The sequence below is a fragment of the Schistocerca serialis genome, unplaced genomic scaffold (genome assembly GCF_023864345.2).
Source record: "Schistocerca serialis cubense isolate TAMUIC-IGC-003099 unplaced genomic scaffold, iqSchSeri2.2 HiC_scaffold_612, whole genome shotgun sequence".
NCBI lineage: Eukaryota > Metazoa > Arthropoda > Insecta > Orthoptera > Acrididae > Schistocerca > Schistocerca serialis.
Window position 1 is genome coordinate 1 of NW_026048204.1, and position 20,308 is coordinate 20,308.

The following is a 20,308-nucleotide window of genomic DNA, read 5'->3' on the forward strand; positions in this document are numbered from 1 at the left end:
CACTGGCGCACCAAGCAGCGCATGTAGCGTGGCGAGCGCTTTAAGGCGCTGGTTTAAGGCACCAGTCTCTCTGTTGGCGCGGTTTCGAGTCCTGTAGCTGTCGGGGGTTTTCGCTGTGATCGCGTTAACCTGCCGCTTTTTCTTCAAGTGTAACCTCCTTGAGCTCACATATGTTTGACACATGGAGCATTCTAGCTCCGCCTGACAGTTACAGCTACGATATTTAGTGGTTATCGGAAAGCCCAGGTTCGAAACCTGGTCACGGCACGAAAACGTCTCTTGACGCTGTCTCCTTAACTGCGACAGCTACAGACAAGTGGCGTCGCTTACCATGCGCGGGCACGGCTTTTTCTTGCTGTGGATGGCCTAAAGGGACGCTTCCAGTGGGAGAGCAGTGGAAATACATGCCAAGATACTTCCATTTCGAAGTGATCTTTGTAGTACAAAGGAAACGTTTTGCCGCTGCTGCTGCAACGGTAACGTGGCCGAGCGGTCTAAGGCGCTGGTTTTAGGCACCAGTCTCTTCGGAGGCGTGGGTTCGAATCCCACCGTTGCCACTTTTTACGTCTCATTTTTGTGCCGTTGCGGTGTGTTCTCGTGGGGTAGGACGCAGCTCTTGTGACGCGCGTGTTGTGTAGGTAGCGTGGCCGAGCGGTCTAAGGCGCTGGTGTCAGGCACCATTCTCTTCGGAGGGCGTGGGTTCCAATCCCACAGCTGCCAAGCGTGTAATGTCTCCTGTGTCGAAGGCAGATGCACTCATTGCCCGCAAAGGAAGCAGCACAACAAGGCGTGAGCGTCTGCTTGGTGAAATGGTCGTAGAACAGTGCGTGGTGCAACGACAGCATTTGTAGGCACCTTTTGCTCTCATCATTGCTGGCGTTCGTCTCCACGAAATGCGTCCGGAGCACGCCGTTCTATAACGCGAGAGAGTGGATTTTTTACAGTTGTCGTCAGTTAACCGTGCGTGGCTGCTGCGTTCGCTGGAAAGAGCACTGCCGTCGTTATCCGGTGTGGTCTAGTGGCTAGGATACTTGGCTCTCACCCAGGAGGCCCGGGTTCGATTCCCGGTACCCGGAATTGCGCGTTTTTGTTGCTCACTCTTATGCGACTTGTCTCGACTTTGCTCGACTGACGCTACGCTGACGCGTGCAGAAAGCTACGTTAAGTATGATTCACGGCAACACCTGACGGCGAGAGAGATGAAGCGTCTATCCACTTGTTATCCAGCCACATACCTGTAGTCAAGAGGCTTGGGGGACTGCAAGACATTGCCACGGAGGTGAATGCATGCTAACCACTGTAGTTAGTGTCCTGACAGCGCAGGCACGTTCATTTGCTCGTATACATGTGATGGAGACCGTGTCTGACACTGCTGTGGCGTACACCTTGGCCTAGGCTTTGCTGGGTATCGCCACTTGCATTCCAGCCAGCTGCCTTCGCGGGCGCCTCCGTGGCCATGGCCGTGATCGTCTAGTGGTTAGGACATTGCGTTGTGGCCGCAATAACCCAGGTTCGAATCCTGGTCACGGCAATTTTGAAAGTTTTGCCTTGCTGCCGTTGCAATGACGAGTACTCGAAATGACAGTACTCTCTTGATTTTTTTCACTCGTGTTCCGCAGGCCGCAGTTTGCACTACCACTTCATCCCCAACACGTAATGTCGCCTCCCAGAGCGCAGACGTCCGCTGCTCTCTGTAGTCGAAAAGGGCAGTTGTTTGAAGTGCGATGGATGAGCAGCCAGTCCCAGCAGAACAGGAAGCTGTGGCGTGCACTGTTTGTACAAATGCTAGGAACACTGGCGCACCAAGCAGCGCATGTAGCGTGGCCGAGCGCTTTAAGGCGCTGGTTTAAGGCACCAGTCTCTCTGTTGGCGCGGTTTCGAGTCCTGTAGCTGTCGGGGGTTTCGCTGTGATCGCGTTAACCTGCCGCTTTTTCTTCAAGTGTAACCTCCTTGAGCTCACATATGTTTGACACATGGAGCATTCTAGCTCCGCCTGACAGTTACAGCTACGATAATTTAGTGGTTACGGAAAGCCCAGGTTCGAAACCTGGTCACGGCACGAAAACGTCTCTTGACGCTGTCTCCTTAACTGCGACAGCTACAGACAAGTGGCGTCGCTACCATGCGGCGGGCACGGCTTTTTCTTGCTGTGGATGGCCTAAAGGGACGCTTCCAGTGGGAGAGCAGTGGAAATACATGCCAAGATACTTCCATTTCGAAGTGATCTTTGTAGTACAAAGGAAACGTTTTGCCGCTGCTGCTGCAACGGTAACGTGGCCGAGCGGTCTAAGGCGCTGGTTTTAGGCACCAGTCTCTTCGGAGGCGTGGGTTCGAATCCCACCGTTGCCACTTTTTACGTCTCATTTTTGTGCCGTTGCGGTGTGTTCTCGTGGGGTAGGACGCAGCTCTTGTGACGCGCGTGTTGTGTAGGTAGCGTGGCCGAGCGGTCTAAGGCGCTGGTGTCAGGCACCATTCTCTTCGGAGGCGTGGGTTCCAATCCCACAGCTGCCAAGCGTGTAATGTCTCCTGTGTCGAAGGCAGATGCACTCATTGCCCGCAAAGGAAGCAGCACAACAAGGCGTGAGCGTCTGCTTGGTGAATGGTCGTAGAACAGTGCGTGGTGCAACGACAGCATTTGTAGGCACCTTTTGCTCTCATCATTGCTGGCGTTCGTCTCCACGAAATGCGTCCGGAGCACGCCGTTCTATAACGCGAGAGAGTGGATTTTTTACAGTTGTCGTCAGTTAACCGTGCGTGGCTGCTGCGTTCGCTGGAAAGAGCACTGCCGTCGTTATCCGGTGTGGTCTAGTGGCTAGGATACCTGGCTCTCACCCAGGAGGCCCGGGTTCGATTCCCGGTACCGGAATTGCGCGTTTTTGTTGCTCCTCTTATGCGACTTGTCTCGACTTTGCTCGACTGACGCTACGCTGACGCGTGCAGAAAGCTACGTTAAGTATGATTCACGGCAACACCTGACGGCGAGAGAGATGAAGCGTCTATCCACTTGTTATCCAGCCACATACCTGTAGTCAAGAGGCTTGGGGGACTGCAAGACATTGCCACGGAGGTGAATGCAGCTAACCACTGTAGTTAGTGTCCTGACAGCGCAGGCACGTTCATTTGCTCGTATACATGTGATGGAGACCGTGTCTGACACTGCTGTGGCGTACACCTTGGCCTAGGCTTTGCTGGGTATCGCCACTTGCATTCCAGCCAGCTGCCTTCGCGGGCGCCTCCGTGGCCATGGCCGTGATCGTCTAGTGGTTAGGACATTGCGTTGTGGCCGCAATAACCCAGGTTCGAATCCTGGTCACGGCAATTTTGAAAGTTTTGCCTTGCTGCCGTTGCAATGACGAGTACTCGAAATGACAGTACTCTCTTGATTTTTTTCACTCGTGTTCCGCAGGCCGCAGTTTGCACTACCACTTCATCCCCAACACGTAATGTCGCCTCCCAGAGCGCAGACGTCCGCTGCTCTCTGTAGTCGAAAAGGGCAGTTGTTTGAAGTGCGATGGATGAGCAGCCAGTCCCAGCAGAACAGGAAGCTGTGGCGTGCACTGTTTGTACAAATGCTAGGAACACTGGCGCACCAAGCAGCGCATGTAGCGTGGCCGAGCGCTTTAAGGCGCTGGTTTAAGGCACCAGTCTCTCTGTTGGCGCGGTTTCGAGTCCTGTAGCTGTCGGGGGTTTCGCTGTGATCGCGTTAACCTGCCGCTTTTTCTTCAAGTGTAACCTCCTTGAGCTCACATATGTTTGACACATGGAGCATTCTAGCTCCGCCTGACAGTTACAGCTACGATAATTTAGTGGTTACGGAAAGCCCAGGTTCGAAACCTGGTCACGGCACGAAAACGTCTCTTGACGCTGTCTCCTTAACTGCGACAGCTACAGACAAGTGGCGTCGCTACCATGCGGCGGGCACGGCTTTTTCTTGCTGTGGATGGCCTAAAGGGACGCTTCCAGTGGGAGAGCAGTGGAAATACATGCCAAGATACTTCCATTTCGAAGTGATCTTTGTAGTACAAAGGAAACGTTTTGCCGCTGCTGCTGCAACGGTAACGTGGCCGAGCGGTCTAAGGCGCTGGTTTTAGGCACCAGTCTCTTCGGAGGCGTGGGTTCGAATCCCACCGTTGCCACTTTTTACGTCTCATTTTTGTGCCGTTGCGGTGTGTTCTCGTGGGGTAGGACGCAGCTCTTGTGACGCGCGTGTTGTGTAGGTAGCGTGGCCGAGCGGTCTAAGGCGCTGGTGTCAGGCACCATTCTCTTCGGAGGCGTGGGTTCCAATCCCACAGCTGCCAAGCGTGTAATGTCTCCTGTGTCGAAGGCAGATGCACTCATTGCCCGCAAAGGAAGCAGCACAACAAGGCGTGAGCGTCTGCTTGGTGAATGGTCGTAGAACAGTGCGTGGTGCAACGACAGCATTTGTAGGCACCTTTTGCTCTCATCATTGCTGGCGTTCGTCTCCACGAAATGCGTCCGGAGCACGCCGTTCTATAACGCGAGAGAGTGGATTTTTTACAGTTGTCGTCAGTTAACCGTGCGTGGCTGCTGCGTTCGCTGGAAAGAGCACTGCCGTCGTTATCCGGTGTGGTCTAGTGGCTAGGATACCTGGCTCTCACCCAGGAGGCCCGGGTTCGATTCCCGGTACCGGAATTGCGCGTTTTTGTTGCTCCTCTTATGCGACTTGTCTCGACTTTGCTCGACTGACGCTACGCTGACGCGTGCAGAAAGCTACGTTAAGTATGATTCACGGCAACACCTGACGGCGAGAGAGATGAAGCGTCTATCCACTTGTTATCCAGCCACATACCTGTAGTCAAGAGGCTTGGGGGACTGCAAGACATTGCCACGGAGGTGAATGCAGCTAACCACTGTAGTTAGTGTCCTGACAGCGCAGGCACGTTCATTTGCTCGTATACATGTGATGGAGACCGTGTCTGACACTGCTGTGGCGTACACCTTGGCCTAGGCTTTGCTGGGTATCGCCACTTGCATTCCAGCCAGCTGCCTTCGCGGGCGCCTCCGTGGCCATGGCCGTGATCGTCTAGTGGTTAGGACATTGCGTTGTGGCCGCAATAACCCAGGTTCGAATCCTGGTCACGGCAATTTTGAAAGTTTTGCCTTGCTGCCGTTGCAATGACGAGTACTCGAAATGACAGTACTCTCTTGATTTTTTTCACTCGTGTTCCGCAGGCCGCAGTTTGCACTACCACTTCATCCCCAACACGTAATGTCGCCTCCCAGAGCGCAGACGTCCGCTGCTCTCTGTAGTCGAAAAGGGCAGTTGTTTGAAGTGCGATGGATGAGCAGCCAGTCCCAGCAGAACAGGAAGCTGTGGCGTGCACTGTTTGTACAAATGCTAGGAACACTGGCGCACCAAGCAGCGCATGTAGCGTGGCCGAGCGCTTTAAGGCGCTGGTTTAAGGCACCAGTCTCTCTGTTGGCGCGGTTTCGAGTCCTGTAGCTGTCGGGGGTTTCGCTGTGATCGCGTTAACCTGCCGCTTTTTCTTCAAGTGTAACCTCCTTGAGCTCACATATGTTTGACACATGGAGCATTCTAGCTCCGCCTGACAGTTACAGCTACGATAATTTAGTGGTTACGGAAAGCCCAGGTTCGAAACCTGGTCACGGCACGAAAACGTCTCTTGACGCTGTCTCCTTAACTGCGACAGCTACAGACAAGTGGCGTCGCTACCATGCGGCGGGCACGGCTTTTTCTTGCTGTGGATGGCCTAAAGGGACGCTTCCAGTGGGAGAGCAGTGGAAATACATGCCAAGATACTTCCATTTCGAAGTGATCTTTGTAGTACAAAGGAAACGTTTTGCCGCTGCTGCTGCAACGGTAACGTGGCCGAGCGGTCTAAGGCGCTGGTTTTAGGCACCAGTCTCTTCGGAGGCGTGGGTTCGAATCCCACCGTTGCCACTTTTTACGTCTCATTTTTGTGCCGTTGCGGTGTGTTCTCGTGGGGTAGGACGCAGCTCTTGTGACGCGCGTGTTGTGTAGGTAGCGTGGCCGAGCGGTCTAAGGCGCTGGTGTCAGGCACCATTCTCTTCGGAGGCGTGGGTTCCAATCCCACAGCTGCCAAGCGTGTAATGTCTCCTGTGTCGAAGGCAGATGCACTCATTGCCCGCAAAGGAAGCAGCACAACAAGGCGTGAGCGTCTGCTTGGTGAATGGTCGTAGAACAGTGCGTGGTGCAACGACAGCATTTGTAGGCACCTTTTGCTCTCATCATTGCTGGCGTTCGTCTCCACGAAATGCGTCCGGAGCACGCCGTTCTATAACGCGAGAGAGTGGATTTTTTACAGTTGTCGTCAGTTAACCGTGCGTGGCTGCTGCGTTCGCTGGAAAGAGCACTGCCGTCGTTATCCGGTGTGGTCTAGTGGCTAGGATACCTGGCTCTCACCCAGGAGGCCCGGGTTCGATTCCCGGTACCGGAATTGCGCGTTTTTGTTGCTCCTCTTATGCGACTTGTCTCGACTTTGCTCGACTGACGCTACGCTGACGCGTGCAGAAAGCTACGTTAAGTATGATTCACGGCAACACCTGACGGCGAGAGAGATGAAGCGTCTATCCACTTGTTATCCAGCCACATACCTGTAGTCAAGAGGCTTGGGGGACTGCAAGACATTGCCACGGAGGTGAATGCAGCTAACCACTGTAGTTAGTGTCCTGACAGCGCAGGCACGTTCATTTGCTCGTATACATGTGATGGAGACCGTGTCTGACACTGCTGTGGCGTACACCTTGGCCTAGGCTTTGCTGGGTATCGCCACTTGCATTCCAGCCAGCTGCCTTCGCGGGCGCCTCCGTGGCCATGGCCGTGATCGTCTAGTGGTTAGGACATTGCGTTGTGGCCGCAATAACCCAGGTTCGAATCCTGGTCACGGCAATTTTGAAAGTTTTGCCTTGCTGCCGTTGCAATGACGAGTACTCGAAATGACAGTACTCTCTTGATTTTTTTCACTCGTGTTCCGCAGGCCGCAGTTTGCACTACCACTTCATCCCCAACACGTAATGTCGCCTCCCAGAGCGCAGACGTCCGCTGCTCTCTGTAGTCGAAAAGGGCAGTTGTTTGAAGTGCGATGGATGAGCAGCCAGTCCCAGCAGAACAGGAAGCTGTGGCGTGCACTGTTTGTACAAATGCTAGGAACACTGGCGCACCAAGCAGCGCATGTAGCGTGGCCGAGCGCTTTAAGGCGCTGGTTTAAGGCACCAGTCTCTCTGTTGGCGCGGTTTCGAGTCCTGTAGCTGTCGGGGGTTTCGCTGTGATCGCGTTAACCTGCCGCTTTTTCTTCAAGTGTAACCTCCTTGAGCTCACATATGTTTGACACATGGAGCATTCTAGCTCCGCCTGACAGTTACAGCTACGATAATTTAGTGGTTACGGAAAGCCCAGGTTCGAAACCTGGTCACGGCACGAAAACGTCTCTTGACGCTGTCTCCTTAACTGCGACAGCTACAGACAAGTGGCGTCGCTACCATGCGGCGGGCACGGCTTTTTCTTGCTGTGGATGGCCTAAAGGGACGCTTCCAGTGGGAGAGCAGTGGAAATACATGCCAAGATACTTCCATTTCGAAGTGATCTTTGTAGTACAAAGGAAACGTTTTGCCGCTGCTGCTGCAACGGTAACGTGGCCGAGCGGTCTAAGGCGCTGGTTTTAGGCACCAGTCTCTTCGGAGGCGTGGGTTCGAATCCCACCGTTGCCACTTTTTACGTCTCATTTTTGTGCCGTTGCGGTGTGTTCTCGTGGGGTAGGACGCAGCTCTTGTGACGCGCGTGTTGTGTAGGTAGCGTGGCCGAGCGGTCTAAGGCGCTGGTGTCAGGCACCATTCTCTTCGGAGGCGTGGGTTCCAATCCCACAGCTGCCAAGCGTGTAATGTCTCCTGTGTCGAAGGCAGATGCACTCATTGCCCGCAAAGGAAGCAGCACAACAAGGCGTGAGCGTCTGCTTGGTGAATGGTCGTAGAACAGTGCGTGGTGCAACGACAGCATTTGTAGGCACCTTTTGCTCTCATCATTGCTGGCGTTCGTCTCCACGAAATGCGTCCGGAGCACGCCGTTCTATAACGCGAGAGAGTGGATTTTTTACAGTTGTCGTCAGTTAACCGTGCGTGGCTGCTGCGTTCGCTGGAAAGAGCACTGCCGTCGTTATCCGGTGTGGTCTAGTGGCTAGGATACCTGGCTCTCACCCAGGAGGCCCGGGTTCGATTCCCGGTACCGGAATTGCGCGTTTTTGTTGCTCCTCTTATGCGACTTGTCTCGACTTTGCTCGACTGACGCTACGCTGACGCGTGCAGAAAGCTACGTTAAGTATGATTCACGGCAACACCTGACGGCGAGAGAGATGAAGCGTCTATCCACTTGTTATCCAGCCACATACCTGTAGTCAAGAGGCTTGGGGGACTGCAAGACATTGCCACGGAGGTGAATGCAGCTAACCACTGTAGTTAGTGTCCTGACAGCGCAGGCACGTTCATTTGCTCGTATACATGTGATGGAGACCGTGTCTGACACTGCTGTGGCGTACACCTTGGCCTAGGCTTTGCTGGGTATCGCCACTTGCATTCCAGCCAGCTGCCTTCGCGGGCGCCTCCGTGGCCATGGCCGTGATCGTCTAGTGGTTAGGACATTGCGTTGTGGCCGCAATAACCCAGGTTCGAATCCTGGTCACGGCAATTTTGAAAGTTTTGCCTTGCTGCCGTTGCAATGACGAGTACTCGAAATGACAGTACTCTCTTGATTTTTTTCACTCGTGTTCCGCAGGCCGCAGTTTGCACTACCACTTCATCCCCAACACGTAATGTCGCCTCCCAGAGCGCAGACGTCCGCTGCTCTCTGTAGTCGAAAAGGGCAGTTGTTTGAAGTGCGATGGATGAGCAGCCAGTCCCAGCAGAACAGGAAGCTGTGGCGTGCACTGTTTGTACAAATGCTAGGAACACTGGCGCACCAAGCAGCGCATGTAGCGTGGCCGAGCGCTTTAAGGCGCTGGTTTAAGGCACCAGTCTCTCTGTTGGCGCGGTTTCGAGTCCTGTAGCTGTCGGGGGTTTCGCTGTGATCGCGTTAACCTGCCGCTTTTTCTTCAAGTGTAACCTCCTTGAGCTCACATATGTTTGACACATGGAGCATTCTAGCTCCGCCTGACAGTTACAGCTACGATAATTTAGTGGTTACGGAAAGCCCAGGTTCGAAACCTGGTCACGGCACGAAAACGTCTCTTGACGCTGTCTCCTTAACTGCGACAGCTACAGACAAGTGGCGTCGCTACCATGCGGCGGGCACGGCTTTTTCTTGCTGTGGATGGCCTAAAGGGACGCTTCCAGTGGGAGAGCAGTGGAAATACATGCCAAGATACTTCCATTTCGAAGTGATCTTTGTAGTACAAAGGAAACGTTTTGCCGCTGCTGCTGCAACGGTAACGTGGCCGAGCGGTCTAAGGCGCTGGTTTTAGGCACCAGTCTCTTCGGAGGCGTGGGTTCGAATCCCACCGTTGCCACTTTTTACGTCTCATTTTTGTGCCGTTGCGGTGTGTTCTCGTGGGGTAGGACGCAGCTCTTGTGACGCGCGTGTTGTGTAGGTAGCGTGGCCGAGCGGTCTAAGGCGCTGGTGTCAGGCACCATTCTCTTCGGAGGCGTGGGTTCCAATCCCACAGCTGCCAAGCGTGTAATGTCTCCTGTGTCGAAGGCAGATGCACTCATTGCCCGCAAAGGAAGCAGCACAACAAGGCGTGAGCGTCTGCTTGGTGAATGGTCGTAGAACAGTGCGTGGTGCAACGACAGCATTTGTAGGCACCTTTTGCTCTCATCATTGCTGGCGTTCGTCTCCACGAAATGCGTCCGGAGCACGCCGTTCTATAACGCGAGAGAGTGGATTTTTTACAGTTGTCGTCAGTTAACCGTGCGTGGCTGCTGCGTTCGCTGGAAAGAGCACTGCCGTCGTTATCCGGTGTGGTCTAGTGGCTAGGATACCTGGCTCTCACCCAGGAGGCCCGGGTTCGATTCCCGGTACCGGAATTGCGCGTTTTTGTTGCTCCTCTTATGCGACTTGTCTCGACTTTGCTCGACTGACGCTACGCTGACGCGTGCAGAAAGCTACGTTAAGTATGATTCACGGCAACACCTGACGGCGAGAGAGATGAAGCGTCTATCCACTTGTTATCCAGCCACATACCTGTAGTCAAGAGGCTTGGGGGACTGCAAGACATTGCCACGGAGGTGAATGCAGCTAACCACTGTAGTTAGTGTCCTGACAGCGCAGGCACGTTCATTTGCTCGTATACATGTGATGGAGACCGTGTCTGACACTGCTGTGGCGTACACCTTGGCCTAGGCTTTGCTGGGTATCGCCACTTGCATTCCAGCCAGCTGCCTTCGCGGGCGCCTCCGTGGCCATGGCCGTGATCGTCTAGTGGTTAGGACATTGCGTTGTGGCCGCAATAACCCAGGTTCGAATCCTGGTCACGGCAATTTTGAAAGTTTTGCCTTGCTGCCGTTGCAATGACGAGTACTCGAAATGACAGTACTCTCTTGATTTTTTTCACTCGTGTTCCGCAGGCCGCAGTTTGCACTACCACTTCATCCCCAACACGTAATGTCGCCTCCCAGAGCGCAGACGTCCGCTGCTCTCTGTAGTCGAAAAGGGCAGTTGTTTGAAGTGCGATGGATGAGCAGCCAGTCCCAGCAGAACAGGAAGTTGTGGCGTGCACTGTTTGTACAAATGCTAGGAACACTGGCGCACCAAGCAGCGCATGTAGCGTGGCCGAGCGCTTTAAGGCGCTGGTTTAAGGCACCAGTCTCTCTGTTGGCGCGGTTTCGAGTCCTGTAGCTGTCGGGGGTTTCGCTGTGATCGCGTTAACCTGCCGCTTTTTCTTCAAGTGTAACCTCCTTGAGCTCACATATGTTTGACACATGGAGCATTCTAGCTCCGCCTGACAGTTACAGCTACGATAATTTAGTGGTTACGGAAAGCCCAGGTTCGAAACCTGGTCACGGCACGAAAACGTCTCTTGACGCTGTCTCCTTAACTGCGACAGCTACAGACAAGTGGCGTCGCTACCATGCGGCGGGCACGGCTTTTTCTTGCTGTGGATGGCCTAAAGGGACGCTTCCAGTGGGAGAGCAGTGGAAATACATGCCAAGATACTTCCATTTCGAAGTGATCTTTGTAGTACAAAGGAAACGTTTTGCCGCTGCTGCTGCAACGGTAACGTGGCCGAGCGGTCTAAGGCGCTGGTTTTAGGCACCAGTCTCTTCGGAGGCGTGGGTTCGAATCCCACCGTTGCCACTTTTTACGTCTCATTTTTGTGCCGTTGCGGTGTGTTCTCGTGGGGTAGGACGCAGCTCTTGTGACGCGCGTGTTGTGTAGGTAGCGTGGCCGAGCGGTCTAAGGCGCTGGTGTCAGGCACCATTCTCTTCGGAGGCGTGGGTTCCAATCCCACAGCTGCCAAGCGTGTAATGTCTCCTGTGTCGAAGGCAGATGCACTCATTGCCCGCAAAGGAAGCAGCACAACAAGGCGTGAGCGTCTGCTTGGTGAATGGTCGTAGAACAGTGCGTGGTGCAACGACAGCATTTGTAGGCACCTTTTGCTCTCATCATTGCTGGCGTTCGTCTCCACGAAATGCGTCCGGAGCACGCCGTTCTATAACGCGAGAGAGTGGATTTTTTACAGTTGTCGTCAGTTAACCGTGCGTGGCTGCTGCGTTCGCTGGAAAGAGCACTGCCGTCGTTATCCGGTGTGGTCTAGTGGCTAGGATACCTGGCTCTCACCCAGGAGGCCCGGGTTCGATTCCCAGTACCGGAATTGCGCGTTTTTGTTGCTCCTCTTATGCGACTTGTCTCGACTTTGCTCGACTGACGCTACGCTGACGCGTGCAGAAAGCTACGTTAAGTATGATTCACGGCAACACCTGACGGCGAGAGAGATGAAGCGTCTATCCACTTGTTATCCAGCCACATACCTGTAGTCAAGAGGCTTGGGGGACTGCAAGACATTGCCACGGAGGTGAATGCAGCTAACCACTGTAGTTAGTGTCCTGACAGCGCAGGCACGTTCATTTGCTCGTATACATGTGATGGAGACCGTGTCTGACACTGCTGTGGCGTACACCTTGGCCTAGGCTTTGCTGGGTATCGCCACTTGCATTCCAGCCAGCTGCCTTCGCGGGCGCCTCCGTGGCCATGGCCGTGATCGTCTAGTGGTTAGGACATTGCGTTGTGGCCGCAATAACCCAGGTTCGAATCCTGGTCACGGCAATTTTGAAAGTTTTGCCTTGCTGCCGTTGCAATGACGAGTACTCGAAATGACAGTACTCTCTTGATTTTTTTCACTCGTGTTCCGCAGGCCGCAGTTTGCACTACCACTTCATCCCCAACACGTAATGTCGCCTCCCAGAGCGCAGACGTCCGCTGCTCTCTGTAGTCGAAAAGGGCAGTTGTTTGAAGTGCGATGGATGAGCAGCCAGTCCCAGCAGAACAGGAAGTTGTGGCGTGCACTGTTTGTACAAATGCTAGGAACACTGGCGCACCAAGCAGCGCATGTAGCGTGGCCGAGCGCTTTAAGGCGCTGGTTTAAGGCACCAGTCTCTCTGTTGGCGCGGTTTCGAGTCCTGTAGCTGTCGGGGGTTTCGCTGTGATCGCGTTAACCTGCCGCTTTTTCTTCAAGTGTAACCTCCTTGAGCTCACATATGTTTGACACATGGAGCATTCTAGCTCCGCCTGACAGTTACAGCTACGATAATTTAGTGGTTACGGAAAGCCCAGGTTCGAAACCTGGTCACGGCACGAAAACGTCTCTTGACGCTGTCTCCTTAACTGCGACAGCTACAGACAAGTGGCGTCGCTACCATGCGGCGGGCACGGCTTTTTCTTGCTGTGGATGGCCTAAAGGGACGCTTCCAGTGGGAGAGCAGTGGAAATACATGCCAAGATACTTCCATTTCGAAGTGATCTTTGTAGTACAAAGGAAACGTTTTGCCGCTGCTGCTGCAACGGTAACGTGGCCGAGCGGTCTAAGGCGCTGGTTTTAGGCACCAGTCTCTTCGGAGGCGTGGGTTCGAATCCCACCGTTGCCACTTTTTACGTCTCATTTTTGTGCCGTTGCGGTGTGTTCTCGTGGGGTAGGACGCAGCTCTTGTGACGCGCGTGTTGTGTAGGTAGCGTGGCCGAGCGGTCTAAGGCGCTGGTGTCAGGCACCATTCTCTTCGGAGGCGTGGGTTCCAATCCCACAGCTGCCAAGCGTGTAATGTCTCCTGTGTCGAAGGCAGATGCACTCATTGCCCGCAAAGGAAGCAGCACAACAAGGCGTGAGCGTCTGCTTGGTGAATGGTCGTAGAACAGTGCGTGGTGCAACGACAGCATTTGTAGGCACCTTTTGCTCTCATCATTGCTGGCGTTCGTCTCCACGAAATGCGTCCGGAGCACGCCGTTCTATAACGCGAGAGAGTGGATTTTTTACAGTTGTCGTCAGTTAACCGTGCGTGGCTGCTGCGTTCGCTGGAAAGAGCACTGCCGTCGTTATCCGGTGTGGTCTAGTGGCTAGGATACCTGGCTCTCACCCAGGAGGCCCGGGTTCGATTCCCGGTACCGGAATTGCGCGTTTTTGTTGCTCCTCTTATGCGACTTGTCTCGACTTTGCTCGACTGACGCTACGCTGACGCGTGCAGAAAGCTACGTTAAGTATGATTCACGGCAACACCTGACGGCGAGAGAGATGAAGCGTCTATCCACTTGTTATCCAGCCACATACCTGTAGTCAAGAGGCTTGGGGGACTGCAAGACATTGCCACGGAGGTGAATGCAGCTAACCACTGTAGTTAGTGTCCTGACAGCGCAGGCACGTTCATTTGCTCGTATACATGTGATGGAGACCGTGTCTGACACTGCTGTGGCGTACACCTTGGCCTAGGCTTTGCTGGGTATCGCCACTTGCATTCCAGCCAGCTGCCTTCGCGGGCGCCTCCGTGGCCATGGCCGTGATCGTCTAGTGGTTAGGACATTGCGTTGTGGCCGCAATAACCCAGGTTCGAATCCTGGTCACGGCAATTTTGAAAGTTTTGCCTTGCTGCCGTTGCAATGACGAGTACTCGAAATGACAGTACTCTCTTGATTTTTTTCACTCGTGTTCCGCAGGCCGCAGTTTGCACTACCACTTCATCCCCAACACGTAATGTCGCCTCCCAGAGCGCAGACGTCCGCTGCTCTCTGTAGTCGAAAAGGGCAGTTGTTTGAAGTGCGATGGATGAGCAGCCAGTCCCAGCAGAACAGGAAGTTGTGGCGTGCACTGTTTGTACAAATGCTAGGAACACTGGCGCACCAAGCAGCGCATGTAGCGTGGCCGAGCGCTTTAAGGCGCTGGTTTAAGGCACCAGTCTCTCTGTTGGCGCGGTTTCGAGTCCTGTAGCTGTCGGGGGTTTCGCTGTGATCGCGTTAACCTGCCGCTTTTTCTTCAAGTGTAACCTCCTTGAGCTCACATATGTTTGACACATGGAGCATTCTAGCTCCGCCTGACAGTTACAGCTACGATAATTTAGTGGTTACGGAAAGCCCAGGTTCGAAACCTGGTCACGGCACGAAAACGTCTCTTGACGCTGTCTCCTTAACTGCGACAGCTACAGACAAGTGGCGTCGCTACCATGCGGCGGGCACGGCTTTTTCTTGCTGTGGATGGCCTAAAGGGACGCTTCCAGTGGGAGAGCAGTGGAAATACATGCCAAGATACTTCCATTTCGAAGTGATCTTTGTAGTACAAAGGAAACGTTTTGCCGCTGCTGCTGCAACGGTAACGTGGCCGAGCGGTCTAAGGCGCTGGTTTTAGGCACCAGTCTCTTCGGAGGCGTGGGTTCGAATCCCACCGTTGCCACTTTTTACGTCTCATTTTTGTGCCGTTGCGGTGTGTTCTCGTGGGGTAGGACGCAGCTCTTGTGACGCGCGTGTTGTGTAGGTAGCGTGGCCGAGCGGTCTAAGGCGCTGGTGTCAGGCACCATTCTCTTCGGAGGCGTGGGTTCCAATCCCACAGCTGCCAAGCGTGTAATGTCTCCTGTGTCGAAGGCAGATGCACTCATTGCCCGCAAAGGAAGCAGCACAACAAGGCGTGAGCGTCTGCTTGGTGAATGGTCGTAGAACAGTGCGTGGTGCAACGACAGCATTTGTAGGCACCTTTTGCTCTCATCATTGCTGGCGTTCGTCTCCACGAAATGCGTCCGGAGCACGCCGTTCTATAACGCGAGAGAGTGGATTTTTTACAGTTGTCGTCAGTTAACCGTGCGTGGCTGCTGCGTTCGCTGGAAAGAGCACTGCCGTCGTTATCCGGTGTGGTCTAGTGGCTAGGATACCTGGCTCTCACCCAGGAGGCCCGGGTTCGATTCCCGGTACCGGAATTGCGCGTTTTTGTTGCTCCTCTTATGCGACTTGTCTCGACTTTGCTCGACTGACGCTACGCTGACGCGTGCAGAAAGCTACGTTAAGTATGATTCACGGCAACACCTGACGGCGAGAGAGATGAAGCGCCTATCCACTTGTTATCCAGCCACATACCTGTAGTCAAGAGGCTTGGGGGACTGCAAGACATTGCCACGGAGGTGAATGCAGCTAACCACTGTAGTTAGTGTCCTGACAGCGCAGGCACGTTCATTTGCTCGTATACATGTGATGGAGACCGTGTCTGACACTGCTGTGGCGTACACCTTGGCCTAGGCTTTGCTGGGTATCGCCACTTGCATTCCAGCCAGCTGCCTTCGCGGGCGCCTCCGTGGCCATGGCCGTGATCGTCTAGTGGTTAGGACATTGCGTTGTGGCCGCAATAACCCAGGTTCGAATCCTGGTCACGGCAATTTTGAAAGTTTTGCCTTGCTGCCGTTGCAATGACGAGTACTCGAAATGACAGTACTCTCTTGATTTTTTTCACTCGTGTTCCGCAGGCCGCAGTTTGCACTACCACTTCATCCCCAACACGTAATGTCGCCTCCCAGAGCGCAGACGTCCGCTGCTCTCTGTAGTCGAAAAGGGCAGTTGTTTGAAGTGCGATGGATGAGCAGCCAGTCCCAGCAGAACAGGAAGTTGTGGCGTGCACTGTTTGTACAAATGCTAGGAACACTGGCGCACCAAGCAGCGCATGTAGCGTGGCCGAGCGCTTTAAGGCGCTGGTTTAAGGCACCAGTCTCTCTGTTGGCGCGGTTTCGAGTCCTGTAGCTGTCGGGGGTTTCGCTGTGATCGCGTTAACCTGCCGCTTTTTCTTCAAGTGTAACCTCCTTGAGCTCACATATGTTTGACACATGGAGCATTCTAGCTCCGCCTGACAGTTACAGCTACGATAATTTAGTGGTTACGGAAAGCCCAGGTTCGAAACCTGGTCACGGCACGAAAACGTCTCTTGACGCTGTCTCCTTAACTGCGACAGCTACAGACAAGTGGCGTCGCTACCATGCGGCGGGCACGGCTTTTTCTTGCTGTGGATGGCCTAAAGGGACGCTTCCAGTGGGAGAGCAGTGGAAATACATGCCAAGATACTTCCATTTCGAAGTGATCTTTGTAGTACAAAGGAAACGTTTTGCCGCTGCTGCTGCAACGGTAACGTGGCCGAGCGGTCTAAGGCGCTGGTTTTAGGCACCAGTCTCTTCGGAGGCGTGGGTTCGAATCCCACCGTTGCCACTTTTTACGTCTCATTTTTGTGCCGTTGCGGTGTGTTCTCGTGGGGTAGGACGCAGCTCTTGTGACGCGCGTGTTGTGTAGGTAGCGTGGCCGAGCGGTCTAAGGCGCTGGTGTCAGGCACCATTCTCTTCGGAGGCGTGGGTTCCAATCCCACAGCTGCCAAGCGTGTAATGTCTCCTGTGTCGAAGGCAGATGCACTCATTGCCCGCAAAGGAAGCAGCACAACAAGGCGTGAGCGTCTGCTTGGTGAATGGTCGTAGAACAGTGCGTGGTGCAACGACAGCATTTGTAGGCACCTTTTGCTCTCATCATTGCTGGCGTTCGTCTCCACGAAATGCGTCCGGAGCACGCCGTTCTATAACGCGAGAGAGTGGATTTTTTACAGTTGTCGTCAGTTAACCGTGCGTGGCTGCTGCGTTCGCTGGAAAGAGCACTGCCGTCGTTATCCGGTGTGGTCTAGTGGCTAGGATACCTGGCTCTCACCCAGGAGGCCCGGGTTCGATTCCCGGTACCGGAATTGCGCGTTTTTGTTGCTCCTCTTATGCGACTTGTCTCGACTTTGCTCGACTGACGCTACGCTGACGCGTGCAGAAAGCTACGTTAAGTATGATTCACGGCAACACCTGACGGCGAGAGAGATGAAGCGTCTATCCACTTGTTATCCAGCCACATACCTGTAGTCAAGAGGCTTGGGGGACTGCAAGACATTGCCACGGAGGTGAATGCAGCTAACCACTGTAGTTAGTGTCCTGACAGCGCAGGCACGTTCATTTGCTCGTATACATGTGATGGAGACCGTGTCTGACACTGCTGTGGCGTACACCTTGGCCTAGGCTTTGCTGGGTATCGCCACTTGCATTCCAGCCAGCTGCCTTCGCGGGCGCCTCCGTGGCCATGGCCGTGATCGTCTAGTGGTTAGGACATTGCGTTGTGGCCGCAATAACCCAGGTTCGAATCCTGGTCACGGCAATTTTGAAAGTTTTGCCTTGCTGCCGTTGCAATGACGAGTACTCGAAATGACAGTACTCTCTTGATTTTTTTCACTCGTGTTCCGCAGGCCGCAGTTTGCACTACCACTTCATCCCCAACACGTAATGTCGCCTCCCAGAGCGCAGACGTCCGCTGCTCTCTGTAGTCGAAAAGGGCAGTTGTTTGAAGTGCGATGGATGAGCAGCCAGTCCCAGCAGAACAGGAAGCTGTGGCGTGCACTGTTTGTACAAATGCTAGGAACACTGGCGCACCAAGCAGCGCATGTAGCGTGGCCGAGCGCTTTAAGGCGCTGGTTTAAGGCACCAGTCTCTCTGTTGGCGCGGTTTCGAGTCCTGTAGCTGTCGGGGGTTTCGCTGTGATCGCGTTAACCTGCCGCTTTTTCTTCAAGTGTAACCTCCTTGAGCTCACATATGTTTGACACATGGAGCATTCTAGCTCCGCCTGACAGTTACAGCTACGATAATTTAGTGGTTACGGAAAGCCCAGGTTCGAAACCTGGTCACGGCACGAAAACGTCTCTTGACGCTGTCTCCTTAACTGCGACAGCTACAGACAAGTGGCGTCGCTACCATGCGGCGGGCACGGCTTTTTCTTGCTGTGGATGGCCTAAAGGGACGCTTCCAGTGGGAGAGCAGTGGAAATACATGCCAAGATACTTCCATTTCGAAGTGATCTTTGTAGTACAAAGGAAACGTTTTGCCGCTGCTGCTGCAACGGTAACGTGGCCGAGCGGTCTAAGGCGCTGGTTTTAGGCACCAGTCTCTTCGGAGGCGTGGGTTCGAATCCCACCGTTGCCACTTTTTACGTCTCATTTTTGTGCCGTTGCGGTGTGTTCTCGTGGGGTAGGACGCAGCTCTTGTGACGCGCGTGTTGTGTAGGTAGCGTGGCCGAGCGGTCTAAGGCGCTGGTGTCAGGCACCATTCTCTTCGGAGGCGTGGGTTCCAATCCCACAGCTGCCAAGCGTGTAATGTCTCCTGTGTCGAAGGCAGATGCACTCATTGCCCGCAAAGGAAGCAGCACAACAAGGCGTGAGCGTCTGCTTGGTGAATGGTCGTAGAACAGTGCGTGGTGCAACGACAGCATTTGTAGGCACCTTTTGCTCTCATCATTGCTGGCGTTCGTCTCCACGAAATGCGTCCGGAGCACGCCGTTCTATAACGCGAGAGAGTGGATTTTTTACAGTTGTCGTCAGTTAACCGTGCGTGGCTGCTGCGTTCGCTGGAAAGAGCACTGCCGTCGTTATCCGGTGTGGTCTAGTGGCTAGGATACCTGGCTCTCACCCAGGAGGCCCGGGTTCGATTCCCGGTACCGGAATTGCGCGTTTTTGTTGCTCCTCTTATGCGACTTGTCTCGACTTTGCTCGACTGACGCTACGCTGACGCGTGCAGAAAGCTACGTTAAGTATGATTCACGGCAACACCTGACGGCGAGAGAGATGAAGCGCCTATCCACTTGTTATCCAGCCACATACCTGTAGTCAAGAGGCTTGGGGGACTGCAAGACATTGCCACGGAGGTGAATGCAGCTAACCACTGTAGTTAGTGTCCTGACAGCGCAGGCACGTTCATTTGCTCGTATACATGTGATGGAGACCGTGTCTGACACTGCTGTGGCGTACACCTTGGCCTAGGCTTTGCTGGGTATCGCCACTTGCATTCCAGCCAGCTGCCTTCGCGGGCGCCTCCGTGGCCATGGCCGTGATCGTCTAGTGGTTAGGACATTGCGTTGTGGCCGCAATAACCCAGGTTCGAATCCTGGTCACGGCAATTTTGAAAGTTTTGCCTTGCTGCCGTTGCAATGACGAGTACTCGAAATGACAGTACTCTCTTGATTTTTTTCACTCGTGTTCCGCAGGCCGCAGTTTGCACTACCACTTCATCCCCAACACGTAATGTCGCCTCCCAGAGCGCAGACGTCCGCTGCTCTCTGTAGTCGAAAAGGGCAGTTGTTTGAAGTGCGATGGATGAGCAGCCAGTCCCAGCAGAACAGGAAGTTGTGGCGTGCACTGTTTGTACAAATGCTAGGAACACTGGCGCACCAAGCAGCGCATGTAGCGTGGCCGAGCGCTTTAAGGCGCTGGTTTAAGGCACCAGTCTCTCTGTTGGCGCGGTTTCGAGTCCTGTAGCTGTCGGGGGTTTCGCTGTGATCGCGTTAACCTGCCGCTTTTTCTTCAAGTGTAACCTCCTTGAGCTCACATATGTTTGACACATGGAGCATTCTAGCTCCGCCTGACAGTTACAGCTACGATAATTTAGTGGTTACGGAAAGCCCAGGTTCGAAACCTGGTCACGGCACGAAAACGTCTCTTGACGCTGTCTCCTTAACTGCGACAGCTACAGACAAGTGGCGTCGCTACCATGCGGCGGGCACGGCTTTTTCTTGCTGTGGATGGCCTAAAGGGACGCTTCCAGTGGGAGAGCAGTGGAAATACATGCCAAGATACTTCCATTTCGAAGTGATCTTTGTAGTACAAAGGAAACGTTTTGCCGCTGCTGCTGCAACGGTAACGTGGCCGAGCGGTCTAAGGCGCTGGTTTTAGGCACCAGTCTCTTCGGAGGCGTGGGTTCGAATCCCACCGTTGCCACTTTTTACGTCTCATTTTTGTGCCGTTGCGGTGTGTTCTCGTGGGGTAGGACGCAGCTCTTGTGACGCGCGTGTTGTGTAGGTAGCGTG

General features: G+C 54.1%; 34 non-coding genes across 34 annotated transcripts; all 34 read left to right on the forward strand.

The window, feature by feature from the left end:
* Positions 1 to 475: 475 nt before the first annotated feature.
* Trnal-uag (transfer RNA leucine (anticodon UAG)) lies at positions 476 to 557 on the forward strand. The gene has a single exon. It is a non-coding gene; the product is annotated as a tRNA-Leu (tRNA).
* A 447-nt stretch (positions 558 to 1,004) lies between these two features.
* Trnae-cuc (transfer RNA glutamic acid (anticodon CUC)) lies at positions 1,005 to 1,077 on the forward strand. Its single transcript has one exon. It is a non-coding gene; the product is annotated as a tRNA-Glu (tRNA).
* Positions 1,078 to 1,459: 382 nt separating this feature from the next.
* Positions 1,460 to 1,531, forward strand: Trnah-gug (transfer RNA histidin (anticodon GUG)). Its single transcript has one exon. It is a non-coding gene; the product is annotated as a tRNA-His (tRNA).
* A 736-nt stretch (positions 1,532 to 2,267) lies between these two features.
* Positions 2,268 to 2,349, forward strand: Trnal-uag (transfer RNA leucine (anticodon UAG)). The gene has a single exon. It is a non-coding gene; the product is annotated as a tRNA-Leu (tRNA).
* A 445-nt stretch (positions 2,350 to 2,794) lies between these two features.
* Trnae-cuc (transfer RNA glutamic acid (anticodon CUC)) lies at positions 2,795 to 2,866 on the forward strand. Its single transcript has one exon. It is a non-coding gene; the product is annotated as a tRNA-Glu (tRNA).
* A 380-nt stretch (positions 2,867 to 3,246) lies between these two features.
* Trnah-gug (transfer RNA histidin (anticodon GUG)) lies at positions 3,247 to 3,318 on the forward strand. Its single transcript has one exon. It is a non-coding gene; the product is annotated as a tRNA-His (tRNA).
* A 736-nt stretch (positions 3,319 to 4,054) lies between these two features.
* Positions 4,055 to 4,136, forward strand: Trnal-uag (transfer RNA leucine (anticodon UAG)). The gene has a single exon. It is a non-coding gene; the product is annotated as a tRNA-Leu (tRNA).
* Positions 4,137 to 4,581: 445 nt separating this feature from the next.
* Positions 4,582 to 4,653, forward strand: Trnae-cuc (transfer RNA glutamic acid (anticodon CUC)). Its single transcript has one exon. It is a non-coding gene; the product is annotated as a tRNA-Glu (tRNA).
* A 380-nt stretch (positions 4,654 to 5,033) lies between these two features.
* On the forward strand, positions 5,034 to 5,105 carry Trnah-gug (transfer RNA histidin (anticodon GUG)). Its single transcript has one exon. It is a non-coding gene; the product is annotated as a tRNA-His (tRNA).
* A 736-nt stretch (positions 5,106 to 5,841) lies between these two features.
* On the forward strand, positions 5,842 to 5,923 carry Trnal-uag (transfer RNA leucine (anticodon UAG)). The gene has a single exon. It is a non-coding gene; the product is annotated as a tRNA-Leu (tRNA).
* A 445-nt stretch (positions 5,924 to 6,368) lies between these two features.
* Trnae-cuc (transfer RNA glutamic acid (anticodon CUC)) lies at positions 6,369 to 6,440 on the forward strand. Its single transcript has one exon. It is a non-coding gene; the product is annotated as a tRNA-Glu (tRNA).
* Positions 6,441 to 6,820: 380 nt separating this feature from the next.
* On the forward strand, positions 6,821 to 6,892 carry Trnah-gug (transfer RNA histidin (anticodon GUG)). The gene has a single exon. It is a non-coding gene; the product is annotated as a tRNA-His (tRNA).
* A 736-nt stretch (positions 6,893 to 7,628) lies between these two features.
* On the forward strand, positions 7,629 to 7,710 carry Trnal-uag (transfer RNA leucine (anticodon UAG)). The gene has a single exon. It is a non-coding gene; the product is annotated as a tRNA-Leu (tRNA).
* A 445-nt stretch (positions 7,711 to 8,155) lies between these two features.
* Trnae-cuc (transfer RNA glutamic acid (anticodon CUC)) lies at positions 8,156 to 8,227 on the forward strand. Its single transcript has one exon. It is a non-coding gene; the product is annotated as a tRNA-Glu (tRNA).
* A 380-nt stretch (positions 8,228 to 8,607) lies between these two features.
* On the forward strand, positions 8,608 to 8,679 carry Trnah-gug (transfer RNA histidin (anticodon GUG)). The gene has a single exon. It is a non-coding gene; the product is annotated as a tRNA-His (tRNA).
* Positions 8,680 to 9,415: 736 nt separating this feature from the next.
* On the forward strand, positions 9,416 to 9,497 carry Trnal-uag (transfer RNA leucine (anticodon UAG)). Its single transcript has one exon. It is a non-coding gene; the product is annotated as a tRNA-Leu (tRNA).
* Positions 9,498 to 9,942: 445 nt separating this feature from the next.
* Trnae-cuc (transfer RNA glutamic acid (anticodon CUC)) lies at positions 9,943 to 10,014 on the forward strand. Its single transcript has one exon. It is a non-coding gene; the product is annotated as a tRNA-Glu (tRNA).
* A 380-nt stretch (positions 10,015 to 10,394) lies between these two features.
* On the forward strand, positions 10,395 to 10,466 carry Trnah-gug (transfer RNA histidin (anticodon GUG)). Its single transcript has one exon. It is a non-coding gene; the product is annotated as a tRNA-His (tRNA).
* A 736-nt stretch (positions 10,467 to 11,202) lies between these two features.
* Positions 11,203 to 11,284, forward strand: Trnal-uag (transfer RNA leucine (anticodon UAG)). Its single transcript has one exon. It is a non-coding gene; the product is annotated as a tRNA-Leu (tRNA).
* A 445-nt stretch (positions 11,285 to 11,729) lies between these two features.
* Positions 11,730 to 11,801, forward strand: Trnae-cuc (transfer RNA glutamic acid (anticodon CUC)). Its single transcript has one exon. It is a non-coding gene; the product is annotated as a tRNA-Glu (tRNA).
* A 380-nt stretch (positions 11,802 to 12,181) lies between these two features.
* Trnah-gug (transfer RNA histidin (anticodon GUG)) lies at positions 12,182 to 12,253 on the forward strand. Its single transcript has one exon. It is a non-coding gene; the product is annotated as a tRNA-His (tRNA).
* A 736-nt stretch (positions 12,254 to 12,989) lies between these two features.
* Trnal-uag (transfer RNA leucine (anticodon UAG)) lies at positions 12,990 to 13,071 on the forward strand. The gene has a single exon. It is a non-coding gene; the product is annotated as a tRNA-Leu (tRNA).
* A 445-nt stretch (positions 13,072 to 13,516) lies between these two features.
* Trnae-cuc (transfer RNA glutamic acid (anticodon CUC)) lies at positions 13,517 to 13,588 on the forward strand. The gene has a single exon. It is a non-coding gene; the product is annotated as a tRNA-Glu (tRNA).
* A 380-nt stretch (positions 13,589 to 13,968) lies between these two features.
* Positions 13,969 to 14,040, forward strand: Trnah-gug (transfer RNA histidin (anticodon GUG)). Its single transcript has one exon. It is a non-coding gene; the product is annotated as a tRNA-His (tRNA).
* A 736-nt stretch (positions 14,041 to 14,776) lies between these two features.
* Trnal-uag (transfer RNA leucine (anticodon UAG)) lies at positions 14,777 to 14,858 on the forward strand. Its single transcript has one exon. It is a non-coding gene; the product is annotated as a tRNA-Leu (tRNA).
* Positions 14,859 to 15,303: 445 nt separating this feature from the next.
* Positions 15,304 to 15,375, forward strand: Trnae-cuc (transfer RNA glutamic acid (anticodon CUC)). The gene has a single exon. It is a non-coding gene; the product is annotated as a tRNA-Glu (tRNA).
* A 380-nt stretch (positions 15,376 to 15,755) lies between these two features.
* On the forward strand, positions 15,756 to 15,827 carry Trnah-gug (transfer RNA histidin (anticodon GUG)). Its single transcript has one exon. It is a non-coding gene; the product is annotated as a tRNA-His (tRNA).
* Positions 15,828 to 16,563: 736 nt separating this feature from the next.
* Positions 16,564 to 16,645, forward strand: Trnal-uag (transfer RNA leucine (anticodon UAG)). The gene has a single exon. It is a non-coding gene; the product is annotated as a tRNA-Leu (tRNA).
* A 445-nt stretch (positions 16,646 to 17,090) lies between these two features.
* On the forward strand, positions 17,091 to 17,162 carry Trnae-cuc (transfer RNA glutamic acid (anticodon CUC)). Its single transcript has one exon. It is a non-coding gene; the product is annotated as a tRNA-Glu (tRNA).
* A 380-nt stretch (positions 17,163 to 17,542) lies between these two features.
* On the forward strand, positions 17,543 to 17,614 carry Trnah-gug (transfer RNA histidin (anticodon GUG)). The gene has a single exon. It is a non-coding gene; the product is annotated as a tRNA-His (tRNA).
* Positions 17,615 to 18,350: 736 nt separating this feature from the next.
* Positions 18,351 to 18,432, forward strand: Trnal-uag (transfer RNA leucine (anticodon UAG)). The gene has a single exon. It is a non-coding gene; the product is annotated as a tRNA-Leu (tRNA).
* A 445-nt stretch (positions 18,433 to 18,877) lies between these two features.
* Trnae-cuc (transfer RNA glutamic acid (anticodon CUC)) lies at positions 18,878 to 18,949 on the forward strand. Its single transcript has one exon. It is a non-coding gene; the product is annotated as a tRNA-Glu (tRNA).
* A 380-nt stretch (positions 18,950 to 19,329) lies between these two features.
* On the forward strand, positions 19,330 to 19,401 carry Trnah-gug (transfer RNA histidin (anticodon GUG)). Its single transcript has one exon. It is a non-coding gene; the product is annotated as a tRNA-His (tRNA).
* A 736-nt stretch (positions 19,402 to 20,137) lies between these two features.
* On the forward strand, positions 20,138 to 20,219 carry Trnal-uag (transfer RNA leucine (anticodon UAG)). Its single transcript has one exon. It is a non-coding gene; the product is annotated as a tRNA-Leu (tRNA).
* The last annotated feature ends 89 nt before the right edge of the window (positions 20,220 to 20,308 follow it).